This window comes from Muntiacus reevesi, chromosome 1 (genome assembly GCF_963930625.1).
Source record: "Muntiacus reevesi chromosome 1, mMunRee1.1, whole genome shotgun sequence".
Classification (NCBI taxonomy): domain Eukaryota; kingdom Metazoa; phylum Chordata; class Mammalia; order Artiodactyla; family Cervidae; genus Muntiacus; species Muntiacus reevesi.
This window is the reverse complement of record NC_089249.1, coordinates 76,069,099-76,084,250: the sequence shown is the minus strand read 5'-3', so window position 1 is coordinate 76,084,250 and position 15,152 is coordinate 76,069,099.

The following is a 15,152-nucleotide window of genomic DNA, read 5'->3' as shown; positions in this document are numbered from 1 at the left end:
TCACACTCACGCTGTAATTTGTTCATTTTGCTGTGCCGGCTGTTAGTGGCAACACGCAAGCTCTTAGTTGCAGCATGTGGGATCTAGTTCCCCGACCAGGTATCAAACCTGCCCCCATGCTGCACCCCCCCCTGCAATGGGAGCACAGTCTTAATTCCTGGACCATGGGAAAAGTCCCTAAAATTCTCAGTTTTTAAGCTCAGGTGTCAGACATAAGTGATCTCAACTGTTACACAGTCATTATTTACAAAATGGGCGAGAGAGCATGACCACAGCATCTTGGCTCATTTGCTCTCTCCCCACAAATAGACTCACAGATATAGAGAACGAACTTGTGGTTACCAATAGGGAGGGAGGTGGGATGGATTGGAAGTTTGGATGCAGGCTATTATATACAGAATGGATAAGCAACAAGGTCCTACTATGTAGCACAGGGAACTATATTCAATATCCTATGATAAACCATAATGGAAAAGAAATTTTAAAAGAATATATATATATATACATATATATGTATAACTGAATCATTTTTCTGTAAAGCAGAAATCCACACAACATGGTAAATCAATTATCCTTCAATAAAACAAATCTTTTAAAAGCAAAATAATTATGATGCACATGAATTTGAGTCCCTGTCTTCAATTCTGCTTCTCTAGAGAAAAACCTGACTAATATGTTTCATATATATACTATATTATTCAAGAAGGTATTTCTAATTTCTAAAAGTTAAGATTTTCTTTTGATTACTTTTAAATTATTCATTTCCTTTTTATTGGCTGAAAAACTTTCTTTTTTTTTTTGACTATTAATTTAACCCTTAATTTTTTCCAAGTAATATATTCTTTGTGGACAAATGCATAGCTGGTTTTCATAAATATTCCAGGGACATAAGAAAAAAATGAGTAGTTCTTGTTTGGTGGATTTAGGATTGAAATATACCTATAATTTTATTATTCATTTCCTCAATCTCCAATGAGAGAGTTAATTTAGGTAGATTGATAAGGAGTCCAGAGTCCTCAAGGAGGAAGTAGTCCAGGCCCTTGAGAAGGAGAAAAGTGTCCTGGGCTCTCAAGGAGGAGAAAGGGACAAACATTTTTTTCCTACATTCCTTGTCTTAGTCACATAAAACGCTTTTTCTTTAAGACCAGAACTAATGTCTCAAGGCTATGTTTTCCCTTAAACTCTGTACCAATGATAATATAAAACAATATATCCTGCTTGAGGAATTGTTTCTCCTTCTTAAGAACCTTCTGACTAATCTTGTCATCTTAAAATGTATGATGTGGGAGTGGGTCTGGTAAGACCTTTCTATTGTCAGTTCTCAGTTCAGTTCAGTTCAGTCTCTCAGTCTTGTCCAACTCTTTGTGACCCCAGGGGCTGCAGCACGCCAGGCTTCCCTGTCCTTCACCAACTCCTGGAGTTTGCTCAAACTCATATCCATTGAGTCAGTGATGCCATCTAACCATCTAATCCTCTGTGGTCCCCTTCTCCTGCCTTCAATCTTTCCCAGTATCAGGGTCTTTTCAAATGAGTCAGTTCTTCGCATCAGGCGGCCAAAGTTTTGGAGTTTCAGCTTCAACATCAGTCTTTCCAATGAATATGCAGAACTGATTTCCTTTAGGATGGACTGGTTGGATCTGCTTGCAGTCCAAGGGACTCTCAAGAGTCTCCTCCAAAATCACAGTTCAAAAACATCAGTTCTTTGGTGCTCAGCTTCCTTTATGGTCCAACTCTCACATCCATACCTGATTACTGGAAAAACCATAGCTTTTACTAGATGGACCTTTGTTGGCAAAGTAATGTCTCTGCTTTTTAATATGCTGTCTAGATTGGTCATTGCTTTTGTTCCATGGAGCAAGCATCTTTTAATTTCATGGCTGCAGTCACCATCTGCAGCGATTTTGGAGCTCCCCAAAATAAAATCTACCTTGAAAATAATGAATTGAAAAGTGTTCTTTTTGTATTCTGGATACATGTCATTTACCAGATACATGAATTGTGGATAGTTTCTTCCTTTTTATGGGTTGTCTTTTTATTTTCTTGATGGTGTCATTTTAACCACAAACATTTTAAATTTCGAAGAGTCCAATATTTCCAATATTTTCATCTGTTGCTTGTGATTTCAGTGACATTGCTTAGAAATCATTGCTTTACCCAAAGTCATGAAGATCTACTCCTATGTTTTCTTCTAGGAGTTTTAGCTATTATATTTATGTCTATGTTCCACTTTTCTTAAGTAGGAATCCCACTTTGTTGTTTTGCCTATGGATATCCTCCCTAGATTCTTTTCCTAAGGTGCTTATACACTCTCCAATTTCCAGCGTGTTCCTATACATTTTCCATTCATTCTAATAAGGGAATAATCTTGGTTGGGAGTAGAATCTAGATTGCAATCTCACAGTGTCTCTGACTGCTATTTTACTGTTTTTCAGTGTCTATGGTGGCAGTAAAGAAATCTGATGCCATTCTGATTATTTTCCCTTACAGACCTTGAGTTCTTTTATTTTTTTAATTTATTTTTAATTGAAGGATAATTGCTTTACAATATTGTGTTAGTTCCTGCCATATAGCAGCACGGATCAGCCATAGGTATAAGTATGTCCCCTTCCTCTTGAACGTCCCTCCCACCTCACACCCCAACCCACCCTTCTAGGCTGTCATAGAGCACATGATTTGAGTCCCCTGCACCATACAGGAAACTCCCACTGGCTATTTAATTTTACATTTGGTAATGTTTCAATGCTATTCTCTCAATTTGTCCCACCTTCTCCTTCCCGCATTGTCTCTACAAGTCTGAGCTTACATTCTTTTTATTTGAATGCTTTTCTTTTCACCCAAAGTTTGGAATATTACCAAGATGCTTCTTCATGTGTCTTGACTCTATAGTCCCGACAGAACTCAGAGAGTCTTGTGTTATAACTCTCTTGCTTCTCCTGAAACACCCATGTTTCACATACTGGGCCTTCTGGATATGCTCTCCACGGCTCTTAAGTTCTCCTTCATGATTTCCATCTCTTCACATTTTTCCTTTGTGCTTTGAAATATTTCTTATAATTTGATCGTCCAGGCCATTAACTTGGATCTCAACAATGACCACGCTTTATTGTGATTTCTTTCCTGAATCTCTTAGTTGAGATTTTTTTAGACACCAGCAAGGCTATCTTGCTCTTGTGTGTTTTGTACATGAGTCTCCATAAGTACTTGTTATTTTTTATTTTATTTTATTTTTAATTTCTCTTTTCAGACCATGCTTTGCAGCATGTGGGATCTTATTTCCCCAACAAGGGATCGAGCACATGTTCCCTGCATTGGGAGAATGGAGTGTTAACCAGTGGAACACCAGGGAAGTCCCCAAGTACTCATTATTTTTATTTAAAAAATTATTAATTTAATTTAATTTAATAAATTAAATTAAAAATTCGTTTTAAAAGTGTTGACATTCTTCTTCAGCAGCTCTATTTCACTGTACATGCATTCTGTGTCTTCTTATGGATATTTCCATGTCAGCAGAAACTCACATTACCCACATCTTCACTAGACCCTGCTGTCCAAAGACCCCAGAAGGCCCTAGAAGTGGGAGAGGTAGAGAGATTGAATGCGTACCTGAGAGAGTGAAGGAGTTTGGATCGTTATCTTCCAAGGACTCTTGCAACAGGTTACACCACTTCAGTTTCAATTTCTGATCTAATTCACTGCCTCTTCAAGCAGAATGTGTTCTTTTAGGCCTGGGCCTGAATCCTATTTGTTTTTGCATGCTTAACAGTTGGTCCAGGGTGTGGGAAATAATGGACTTTCATTAGCTATACTTGGAACGCATGAATGCAAATGTGAAACTCCAATGAATAATTTGATCAGGACTCAGGAAATTCATCTAGAATCTTGCATTGCCTACAGAGTCTTTGACTCTGGTAATTTAAACAAAGGAGATTTTATTGGAATGATTTTGAGATAGTCCAAGGATTGAGAAAATAGAGAACTAGGCCTGGAAATGGGCAGGAGGCAAGGAAGCCCTTGAGGGCCAGGAAAATAGAAGTCAGGACTAACCAAGCAGTAGAAACACTATGATCAGTGTTACATTACTGAGGGAATGTCCCCCAGTCTTTTTAAAAAAATTGCTCACTCAGTATTTAAAGCCCTGGAGAGACTCTATCAGCTATACAACAACCATGGCAGGAAGGATTTGATCTATTGGCTTCTGGAGTGGGAGTCAGGCATCTGGATTTCGCACCCCAAAAAGGCAAACCCACAAAAGAAAGGGTAACTCCTCCTAAGGGCAGGGTGTATTAGGGAGGGGGGCATGGTGCCGGGTGACCACAAAGCAGCACGTTTCCAGAAAAGGAGGCTTTTAGAAGAGAGGTGTCTGATTTCCAAAGTAGTGCAAATGTTCCCTCTCTGAAGCCTACCTTTTCTCCCTGCTGTTGGAGCCCCTGAGAGTACTGCCAATGCTGGAGTGAGGGAGGGGAGAGGAAAGGGTTAATGAACTGCTATCAGACTCATACCAGCCCCCTCCATCTTCCAAGCCCTGCTCTTCTGAAGTGGGACCTGTTTCCTTGGGAACCAGGGGAATTCTCAAAACTGGCTTTATAGAGAGGCAGGTGGGCTCCTGGGGCCCTACAATCAACCCATCTCTCATAAAAGCAATGTAGGGATGACATTTAAGTTCTTAGATTAAACAGACTTTTGTGGGTTGGATTGAGATGTTAGTAACTGAACAGTGTTACTAGTTTCCAAACAACCTTCCTTTCCCCCTCCCTTCTTTTCTCTACAAATGTTTATTGAATGTCAGTCATTGGAAACCAAAACAGCCCCTTTTTAAGCTCCAGTACTTTGACCACCTGATGTGAAGAATCATTGGAAAAGACCTTGATGCTGGGAAAGATTGAAGGCAAAAGGAGAAGGTGGTGGCAGAGGATGAGATGGTTAGATAGCATCGCTGATTCAATAGACACGAATTTGAGCAAATCCTGGGAGATAGTGGAGGACAGGGGATCATGGCATGCTGCAGTACGTGGGGTCAAAAAGAGTCAGACAGGACTTAAAGACTGAACAGCAACAACATGGAACTTCCAATCTAGTGGGAGAAAACAGATATGAAACAAAAAAACCACACAACTAAGCATGTATTTGTAAACTGGTTCTGTACTATACGCAATAAGTAGTGTCATGACAGAGACCTACTTCAGATGGGGGAGATATGAAAAGTTCTCTGAGGAAGTGACACATTGACTGAAGACTTGAATGCCTTAGGCAAATTGCTTCTTTCCTCGATTTCCATCTCATCACAAAAAGTTCTATGTCTTGCAGTTCTCAACCCTGGGTAGTGTTCAGGTGTATCATTTTGTTGCTGTTGTTGTCATCACAATGATTCAGGGAGTGTAACTGAAAGTTTGTGTACAGAAGCGCGAATACTAAAGGCTAATGAGGGTTCTGCATAATAAAGAAGAATCCTGCTTGAAATGCTAACAACATCTTCATCTGATAAGCCCTATAGGCAGTCAACCTCATCAGGAGAGCTGCTTCTCGGAGTTTGTTGCTCTGGAAGTGATGGGATGGAATCAGATTGGCATAGCTTGAGTCCCCTGTCCACTCCTGAACCAAGCACAGTGGCTCAGAGTGGGAAGGGGTGAAACTGCCAAGGCAGATAGTGGTGCTGAATTTCTGCTGGGCTGGCAGAGAAGCTGATGGGCATTACGTGGGAGAGAAGGGCAGTTGTGCAAGATGAGACTGGATAGCGAGGCAGGGCTGATCCCTCGGGGCCTTGTCAAAGATTCTGGATTCGTCCTGAGTGCCCTGGGGGACCACAGACAGGTTTTAAGCAGGGGAAGAGGATGGCATAATTTGTGCCAAGCTTCAGAGAGTATACATTAAGTTTTAGTGGGGACACAACTGAGTGACTGAGCACATATGGGCTTCTTGCCTAGACCTTCCTCCGTGGAAGAAAGACTGTATCTCCTCTGCTTCTTTTACCTTCTCCTTTCTTCTACCTTTTTAAGGAATAGATTCCATTGTCTTCTACCTAGAGATAAAGGACAAAGGCAGAATTGTGCTCTGGAAAGCACTATTCTTTCATAGGCCTCTATCAAGTGTGGTTTTCTGGTCTGCATCACATGACAAAATCTGCTTTCTGCTCTGGAGATGAGAGCTGGAAATGAGCAAGTGTTCTTATCCCAGGAAGTCATTCTTTTAATCCAATTAATTACCTGGTGGAAAATCTCTCCATCCCAGCAATGCTTACGCTGTGATGACCAAGTCCAGGGCATTGCCAACATATCTTTGCAAATTTCATTAGCAGTGGCTATTTCCGTTTTCTTCTAGGTCATTAATGAGTTTGTCAAATGAGGTCAATTCAGCACCAGCCTCTGACATGCCCTAGTGGACCTTTTGCTTCCAACCAGATGTACTTCCCATTTATCCCTGATTATGTAGTATTTTCACCCTGCCAGCAATCTATTTAGATGAGAACATTCAAAAACAGGCCAATTTAATTTGAAGCACAACTTTTATGGAAGTAGTTGTCAAATGCATTTCTGATGCCCACATAATGTTACTGTACTCTTGTCACCTGCTCACTCTTCTGTTCTCTTTTATACTTCTTCCTATTGCTTTTTGCCAAACAAGCTTTTTTCAATTGTAACAAAATGCACATAACATAAAATTTACTACCTTAGCCATTTTAAGTGTACAGTTCAGTAATGTTAAGTATATTCATACTGTTGTGCAAGAAATCCCCAGAACAATTTTATCTTGCAAAATTAAACTCTAAACCCATTGAACAACCATTCTCATTTTCTCTTCCTCTAAGCCCCTGGAACCTACCACTCTACTTTCTGCTTTTACAAATTTGGTTACTGTAGATACCCTGTGTGAGTAGAATCATAGAGTATTTATCTTTTTGTGACTTACTTATTTCACTTAGCATAATGCCCTCAAGGTTCATTCACTTTGAAGCATGTGTCAGAATTTCTTTCCTTTTAAGACTAAATGATATTCCATTATATATATATTCCATCATATACTTATATTCCATTGTATGTATCTACATATGTCTACAGTAAATTTTGATTGTCCATACATCTGTTAATGAACACTTGGGTTTCTTCTACCTTTCAGTTATTGTGGATATTGTTACTATGAACATGGGTGTACATTTCTTTCAATTCTTTTATTTATATACCCAGAAGTGAAATTGCAGAATCATATGGAAATTCTATTTCTAATAGAATTTTTTAGAGACTGTTATACCATTTTCCACAGGGGGTCACCATTTAACATTCCTACTAACAGGGTGCCAAATTTTCAGTTTCTCTATATCTTTCCCAGCATTTGTTATTCCTATCTTTTTGACTGTACCCAACCTAATGGGTATAAAGTGATATTTCATGGTGGTTTTGGTCTTCCCAGTGGCTCAGATGGTAAAGAATCTGCCTGCAGTGCAGGAGACCTGGGTTTGATGCTAAGTTGGGAAGGTCTCCTGCAGGACGGCGTGGCAACCCACTTCAGTATTCTTGCCTGGAGAATCCCCATGGACAGGGGAGCCTGATGGAATACAGTCCTTGGGGTCGCAATCAGACACGGCTGAGTGACTAAGCACACAGCACCGTCCTGGTGGTTCTGGTTTGCATCTCTACAATGACTAGTGATGCTGAGCACCTTTTCATAGCTTGTTAACCACTTGAATATCTTGTTTGGAGAAATATCTATTTAAGTTCTTTGCTCATTTTTTAGTCAGGTTTTTTGTGTTCTCATTGGAGTTCTTTATATATTCTAGATATTAATCTTTTTATCATGATTTGCATTCCTTTATTCCATAAGCCACTTTTTCATTCTGTTGGTTGTGTTTTTTGATGTATAGAAGTTTTAAATTCTGGCTTAATCTCCTAATGAGTTTTATGATTTTAGAAATTATCATTTTTCTTGTAGAAATTACCATTCTGTGTATTTGCCACACTTTTTTTCTCTGTTATCCAATTCTGATACTTCACCTTCTTTAGGGTTAGCATTTCTGAATCATAACTGTTGGCATCAATTTCCACAATATGAAAGAAATCTTAGTAATGGCTTGAAATAAGAAAAATAAGAAGATGGGATAGGTAGTTTGTTGCTTCATTTGGAAAAATTAAGAAGTGACTGGGATGAGTGAAGATTAACTGTAATAATGATTTTTAACACTGCATAGCATTCTATTGCCAATCTTGTCTTTTTTCCAATGATCCTGCATAAAAGAAATTGTAATTCCCACTTTACAGGTGAGAAAACTGAGATTAGAGAGAGTTATCTTGTTCAGTTTCACAAACGTTACAAACATTCTTCTGTTCTGTGCAACACCTCCAAGGAGATGTTTGGAAACCCTTCTGAAAATAAGTGAAGAACCTCTTACCTCATTCCTCTCATTTGAGCCTGCCCTGTGCTACAAAATTGAGACTTGCTTACCTATCAGATGCAGGCATTGCGCTGTGAACTTCACATGCCTTAGTTCATTGATCCACCTCACTGTGTAAGGCAGTCTGAGGCTCAGAGAAGTTAAAGAATTTTGCCCAAGATCACACTTCCAAAAAGTGATAGGGCAAGAATTTGTACCCAAGCCAGCCTGATTCCAAAGCTGCTTCATCCCAGGTTTAGATCACAAAAGAGACCTTGAGTCTGAACATACTCTGCTTGCTGCTGCTGCTGCTGCTGCTGCTAAGTTGCTTCAGTCATGTCTGACTCTGTGCGACCCCATAGATGGAAGCCCACCAGGCTCCCCCGTCCCTGGGATTCTCCAGGCAAGAACAGTGGAGTGGGTTGCCATTTCCTTCTCCAACGCATGAAAGTGAAAAGTGAAAGGGAAGTCGCTCAGTCGTGTCCGACTCTTAGCGACCCCATGGACTACAGCCTACCAGGCTCCTCCTTCCATGGGATTTTCCAGGCAAGAGTGCTGGAGTGGGGTGCCATTGCCTTCTCCGATACTCTGCTTAAACTATCCTTATTATAAAGTACTTCAAAAGACCCTTTATTGATCAAATTATTTTGCTTAGACTTTCAGTCCCCTTTCAGGACATGGAAGCAACCTGAGTAATAGTCCATGTCCTGGCTATTATAAACAGTGCTAGGACATGGAAGCAACCTAGATGCCTGTGGGGTCCTTTAATGGACCGGAACCTGGTGGTACGGAGTCGACGATAAGAAAGTCAAAGAGAGAAAGAGAGAGAGAGAAAGAGAGAGAGAGACAAAAAAAGACCCGGGGACCTAAGCTCTGATGGAGCAAAGGTGCTTTAATAATTTTTCTATGAGTATATATAGGCTACAGTACAAGAAACTTCTTTCGGGAATGATAGAGATCAGAAAACCAAATGTACAGCAACCGTTACCAAGGGAACAAGGGGTAATGTTAGTCACAAGGTCAGGACACAATCCATATCTCAAGAAAGGGGAAGGAGATTAAGCTGTTTTGTCCTAAGGAGAAGGTTTGCTAAAGGAGATCCAAGCCTGCCTCACACAATGACCTCAGTCCCTGGGAGCAGCATGCTGTTCCGCTTGAAGAGGGACAAAGGACTCATGAGAGACAGCACGTAGGAACCCTCCCATCAAACATTCCCTGGCAATTCCCCCTTATTTATTTATAATATTTGTAAGAAGAGTTCTGACCATCAGAGTTTGTTTAGTTTTGACAATCTTTGCATGAAGGCAACGGTAGACAACAAATATAATTGTTAAGACAATCACCAAAATTATGGTTCCAGATCCAATGCTATGAGTAAGACTTTGAAACCATCCACGTGGGTCTAGCCCAGATAATTGATCAGTTAATTGTTTAGCTAAAGTTTCCATATCAATGGAAGAGGGCAGATTATTAGAAAAAGTTTCAAATATTTCTTTTCATAATAATTGTACATTCAGACAGACATTATCATGTATGTTTTGTAAATGAAACTTGATTTGTTCCCACTTGTAGGCACTATTATTAAAATGAACAGGAGTAACACAAAATTGAGTAGAATTCCAGTCACATTTTAGCATCACCTGTTTTTGTACATCTGTTAATTGATCTCCAACACATTCGATGGCTGTTTTCAGTTCCTGTATTTCTTCTTGAATTTCCCCATCTATCTGAGTCTGAGTGGCCCATATACTATGGGCATCTTTAGTCCAATTTTGAATAAAATTATGTGTCTGAATAGAGGTTTGTAAAGCAACACCAGTGACAGCAGCAGTGGTGCAAATGGCTATTAATCCCAAAATACTAAAAATCAGCCATCCAATGAATCGTTTAGATCGCCGGAGCAATTTAGTAAGCAACCGGGAAGCAAGTCCAGCCATGGGACCTTCTTCCCAGGGCCGTTGGAGATTTATTGGTAACCACAGACTACGTCGAGATCGAAGAATTAAAAGAGAATCATACCTTAAGGAAATAGAGGAGTTAAGACAAGTATATAATCTGCAATTTATGCAAGTTACAGAACGTATAGTCTTATTGAATTGTAAGTTTCCTATAGCTATAACAAAAGGAAATGGAACACATGCTTGTATAAAATATGATTGATTATAGTGAAAGAAATAATTGCTATAGCTATGATTGGTGCCTGCGGAATGTCTGGTCCAAGTCCCAAGTTCTTCGGTGTTTGCAGCAAGTTTTCAGGTGTCCCATTGTTTAGGCCCAATCTGTTTATCAAAGATGATTCGAGGACGAGGTGGGGGCCATTCCATCGTCAAGCTAGCCAAGAAGTCCTCTGTCATGGTTATGTTCCATTGTAGTATTAGTAACCTCCCATGTTACTTGGGTAATATAATCATACATAGTATTGTTAATATCATCTGAGCAGTTCAATAACCACATACTATGGGATCCCCAATTGACAATTGTATGATTAGCTATAAACATTAACTTTCCTTGTTTGGCCTGACATTTGTCCCAATGAACAGGAATATATTTAAAGTTCTTATTAGTAAACCCTTGGCATGTTGTTCTTTGTTCTATCCCTAATTCTTTCCCTAAAGTTTCAGTAGTATAAACATGGTTCACTGACAAAGAAAGGGCAGTAAATAATCCAAGTAGTGTCCGAAAACCCTTTTCTGGAGGCAGGACGAAAGCCCAAGTTTGTCGACTAACCTTTGTACATAATTCTGCTGGGCCCATACATAAAGGAAGGACTTCATAACCTAGAACGATATTAATTAGTTTTTCTTTTTCTTCAGGATGAGAGGGCCCCTCCAGTTCCAAGGAGGGGGCATATGTGTTGACTCGTTAGTGAATATGATTGGTTCTATATCTGTCCATTTTACAACCTACAATAAAAAAGGGGGGTTAGGTATATAAGCCCAGTAAATGTGATCAATCAGGTCAGCCTGAGCGGGGGAAGCAAAAGCAAGCAAAGCAAGCATAGCGAAGAAAAATATTTTTAGGATTCCGAGGCATGCCCTGTTGAGAAATCAGGTTTTCAGTTTAATTAGTTAGGGTTTTTGTCTGTCCCCAAGTAGGGAGATCATAATGTCGATGATGTCGAGTGCAGCGTTTTTTGGAAATTTTTAATGTCGCCATGGCTTATATTGGAATTCTTTCTCCCTGGGTTTTTTGCTGTTTCACCTCTAGTCTGAATGCTGGGGGCCCCCTTAGGTTGAATCTTCTGAAGAGGAAGTAATGTGAGTTTGTTGGATCCATCTGGAGAAATAGAAGCATATCCTTTCCCTGTAAGATTAGTTTCTTAGACTTCTATTGATTAGTTAACCCGTTTTGATATCAAATGGGCAAAGGAAAGGAGGTGTCCTTTAATGTTTCAAAACTTCTTTTTTTGTTTGTTTGTTTTTTGCTTTTGTCAAAACATCTCTTTGTGGTAAGTTTAAAAACTTTAAAACAAATTAAGGCTATATTAACAATAGTTATAAAAAGAAAGGAAAGCGATAATGATGAAAACATTCTTAGGAAATATTTCAGTCCAAAAGAAAAAAATCATGCAGAAATCTGTTTGGGACTGGTATTTGGCTGTGGTTTGTGTTATTTGGGGCAAAGGATTAGGAGTAACCATTCAAATGTTTTTTCCTAAGTGAAATTATTGAAAAGGTGATGCAGAACAACTTGACAAATGAAATGTTGCTCACATCCAAATATATTTGACCTTGTCCTTGAAGAAGAAGTGCAGCTTAGCAACTGTTGAATCTCACTGTTCAGTGTGTTAAAGAAGATAATTATACTTTCAAGACAGACCTGAAAAGAAGGTGAATATTTTACGTTTTTGATATTCTTATGAACAAATAATTTATTTGGGAAACGGTATCTTTTTTATGTTGTTTTCGTTTTAAGAATCTTACAGATTGGAAACAAATAAAGTCATATTAATAATAGTTATAGGCTTAAAGACTATATTACATTAGAATCTAGTAAAGTTTGTTCTGGATAAGGAAGATAAAAGTGTTCCTGTGTATTTCCTCTTATTTAATTTTTTATTTGCAGTTACAGCATGTAATGTGTTTGTTTAATTATGTCTTGTGTTTGTGGATTATAAGGAATGTCTGTAATCTGTTTAATAGTGAATGAATGTAAAAATTGTTTGAACTGCTTAGAAACATAGGCAGAGTCATTGTCTGTTTTTATAGCATTAGATGTTCTCATTATCGTGAAGTAAGTTGATGGGTGGGTTATAGCATGTTGTGTAGTTTTACCTTAGAGAGGTGTTGCCCCTAGAAAAGAAGAATTTGTATTGATCGAGACATGTAAGAAGGAAGAGGAAGAAAGTTCAGGACCATGAGTTACATTTATTTTCCATAAAATTTTCTTTCATTTGTCATAAGCCTTTTTAAAATTCCAGCACTAAATATCTTTAAAAGTTAAAAGGCCAAAACAAAATATGATAGCACAATAAACAAATGCAATGTTTATTTCAAATAAACACATCATACTTTGTGGTTTTCATTGTGATCTACCTAAGTATTTTAACGGCATTTTCCAATATTTTTGCAGTCTGAATGTATCTGCTGACTAAAGTTAATTCTGTTAAATGCTGTTTTCCCTGAATTTTTCTTTTGTTTCTAATTTGGTTTAATTTGGAGAAAGAACATTTGCTGTAGCTAGAACGACAATGAAAAACTAGTTTAGTAAAGCTTAGGTAAATACTTCTTTATTTTATAATAAATGTTTCAACAATTAAAAAATATTTTTGTATTCATCATTTTATTTGCCATTTCTTATATCTTTCTATTAAAAGTATATATTTTACTTTTCTATAGCAACTATGAAATGTCTTGTATGTTAGTATTTTATAGACTGTTGAATATATTTATCAAACATATTATATTATATATATCCATTTCTATATAAATATATATTTATATTCATTAACAGCTCAAAAATCTCTTCAGCTCTTCTGCAAGAAAAACCCCTTGTAAGAGTAAGCCAATGTTCAGCAATTAATGCTTCAAAATCCTACTTCATTTGGAAATGACCCAGCCATTCAACAAACTTCCACTATTTAGTTCAGTACAACTCCAGAAACCTAAGTCACTCCAATCCTAAGAGATTGTTTTAGATTATAGATAATAGATTATTCTATTAAAAATATAATTATTTCTAATAGAGCTTATATAAAAGTTTTCATCTCATTTATATATTTGTATATATATATAAAGAGTTACCTTTTTGTTGACAAACTTAGTTTACCTTAAACTAAGGCATAATAAAAGTATTATATAATGTTGATGACTTAAGACATGTCTTAATTAGATTAACAAATAATTATATTTAAATTATATTTATATTTAAATATTATATTTAATATTGAATACTTTTCAGTTCATGTGAAGTTGAATTTAAATAGAGCTTATTAACTTTATATTATCCAAAAACAAAGACATACATTGAGACATAGATAATTTTAGATACATAGGCATAGTTCTCCGTTTGAAATTTAAAATATCCTTTTGTTTTATTTATTTATTTTGAGCTCCACCAATTTGTTAATGGCTGGAGTCCTAGGTAGAGTGGGCTGTGTATCCCAAGGACACGATAAGAGTTAATTTAAGGTTTTTTTTAGGCCTATTTTTGTTTCCCAGGCAGAACCGGAGCTCCAAAAAAATATTTTAACAAGTTAACCTTTTCCTAACTGCACGTGCAAGAAGAACCAGTTTTGCAATTTCAAAAAAGATTTTATTTTAATCAGTTTTCTCCGGAGTCTAAAGAATATCATAGCCATTCAGTGTTAAAAATATCATTTTTCTTTTTTGTAGCTATAGTATATTATTAATGATATATGCATGAGGGAATTGCTGTCACATAGGAAATAAAGCCTTGGCTACAAAATTTTGACAAATACTAGGACTATTATGGAGACGGCAATGGCACCCTGTTTCCGTACTTTTGCCTGGAGAATCCCAGGGATGGGGGAGCCTGGTGGGCTGACATCTATAGGGTCTCGTAGAGTAGGACACGACTGAAGTGACTTAGTAGCAGCAGCAGCAGGACTTTTAAGCATACCTTGAGGTAACATAGTCTACTGAAATCTTTTATGAGGCCCGATGTGATTAGGATAAGGGAGAGAGAAAGTGAATCTCTCCCTGTCTAAAGGGTGTAAAGGTATATTAAAAAAAATCTTGTGAATCAGTAATATTAATGTGCCAATTTTGAGGAATAGTAATAGGTGATGGGATCTCTGGTTGCAATGTACCCATAGGTTTCATAAAAGAATTAACTTTTCTAAACTCTGTTAAGAGACACCATTTGTTATATTTCCTTTTTATAATAAAAATAGGAGAGTTCCAAAAAGAGCAAGATTCCTCAAAATGTTTCAATTTTAATTGTGTTTTTATAAGTTCGTTAGTAGTTTTGTAATTTTTCTTTCGTAAGGGGCCATTGCTTTGTCCAAATATGTTCATAATTTTTCTCAGTTATTTTAATAATTGTTTTGTTTGTTAAATGAGCAGTGGCCCCTAGGAAAAATGTGGAATGTATATCTGAATTTGCCATTGCATAAGTAAGTCCCTTCCTATTAGATTAAGGGGTGCATCTATCACATAAGGTCTTAATGTTGTAGGTTGGCCTTTTGGTCTATCATATGGGTAGATTTGAATATTTTGATAAATTTCTTATACTTTGGTTTGAGAAATTCCTGCAATTTGGCAAGAGACCTTTTGTATAGGTCAGGATTTGGGCTACAAGTGCTTGGAAATAATAATGATATTAGATCCAG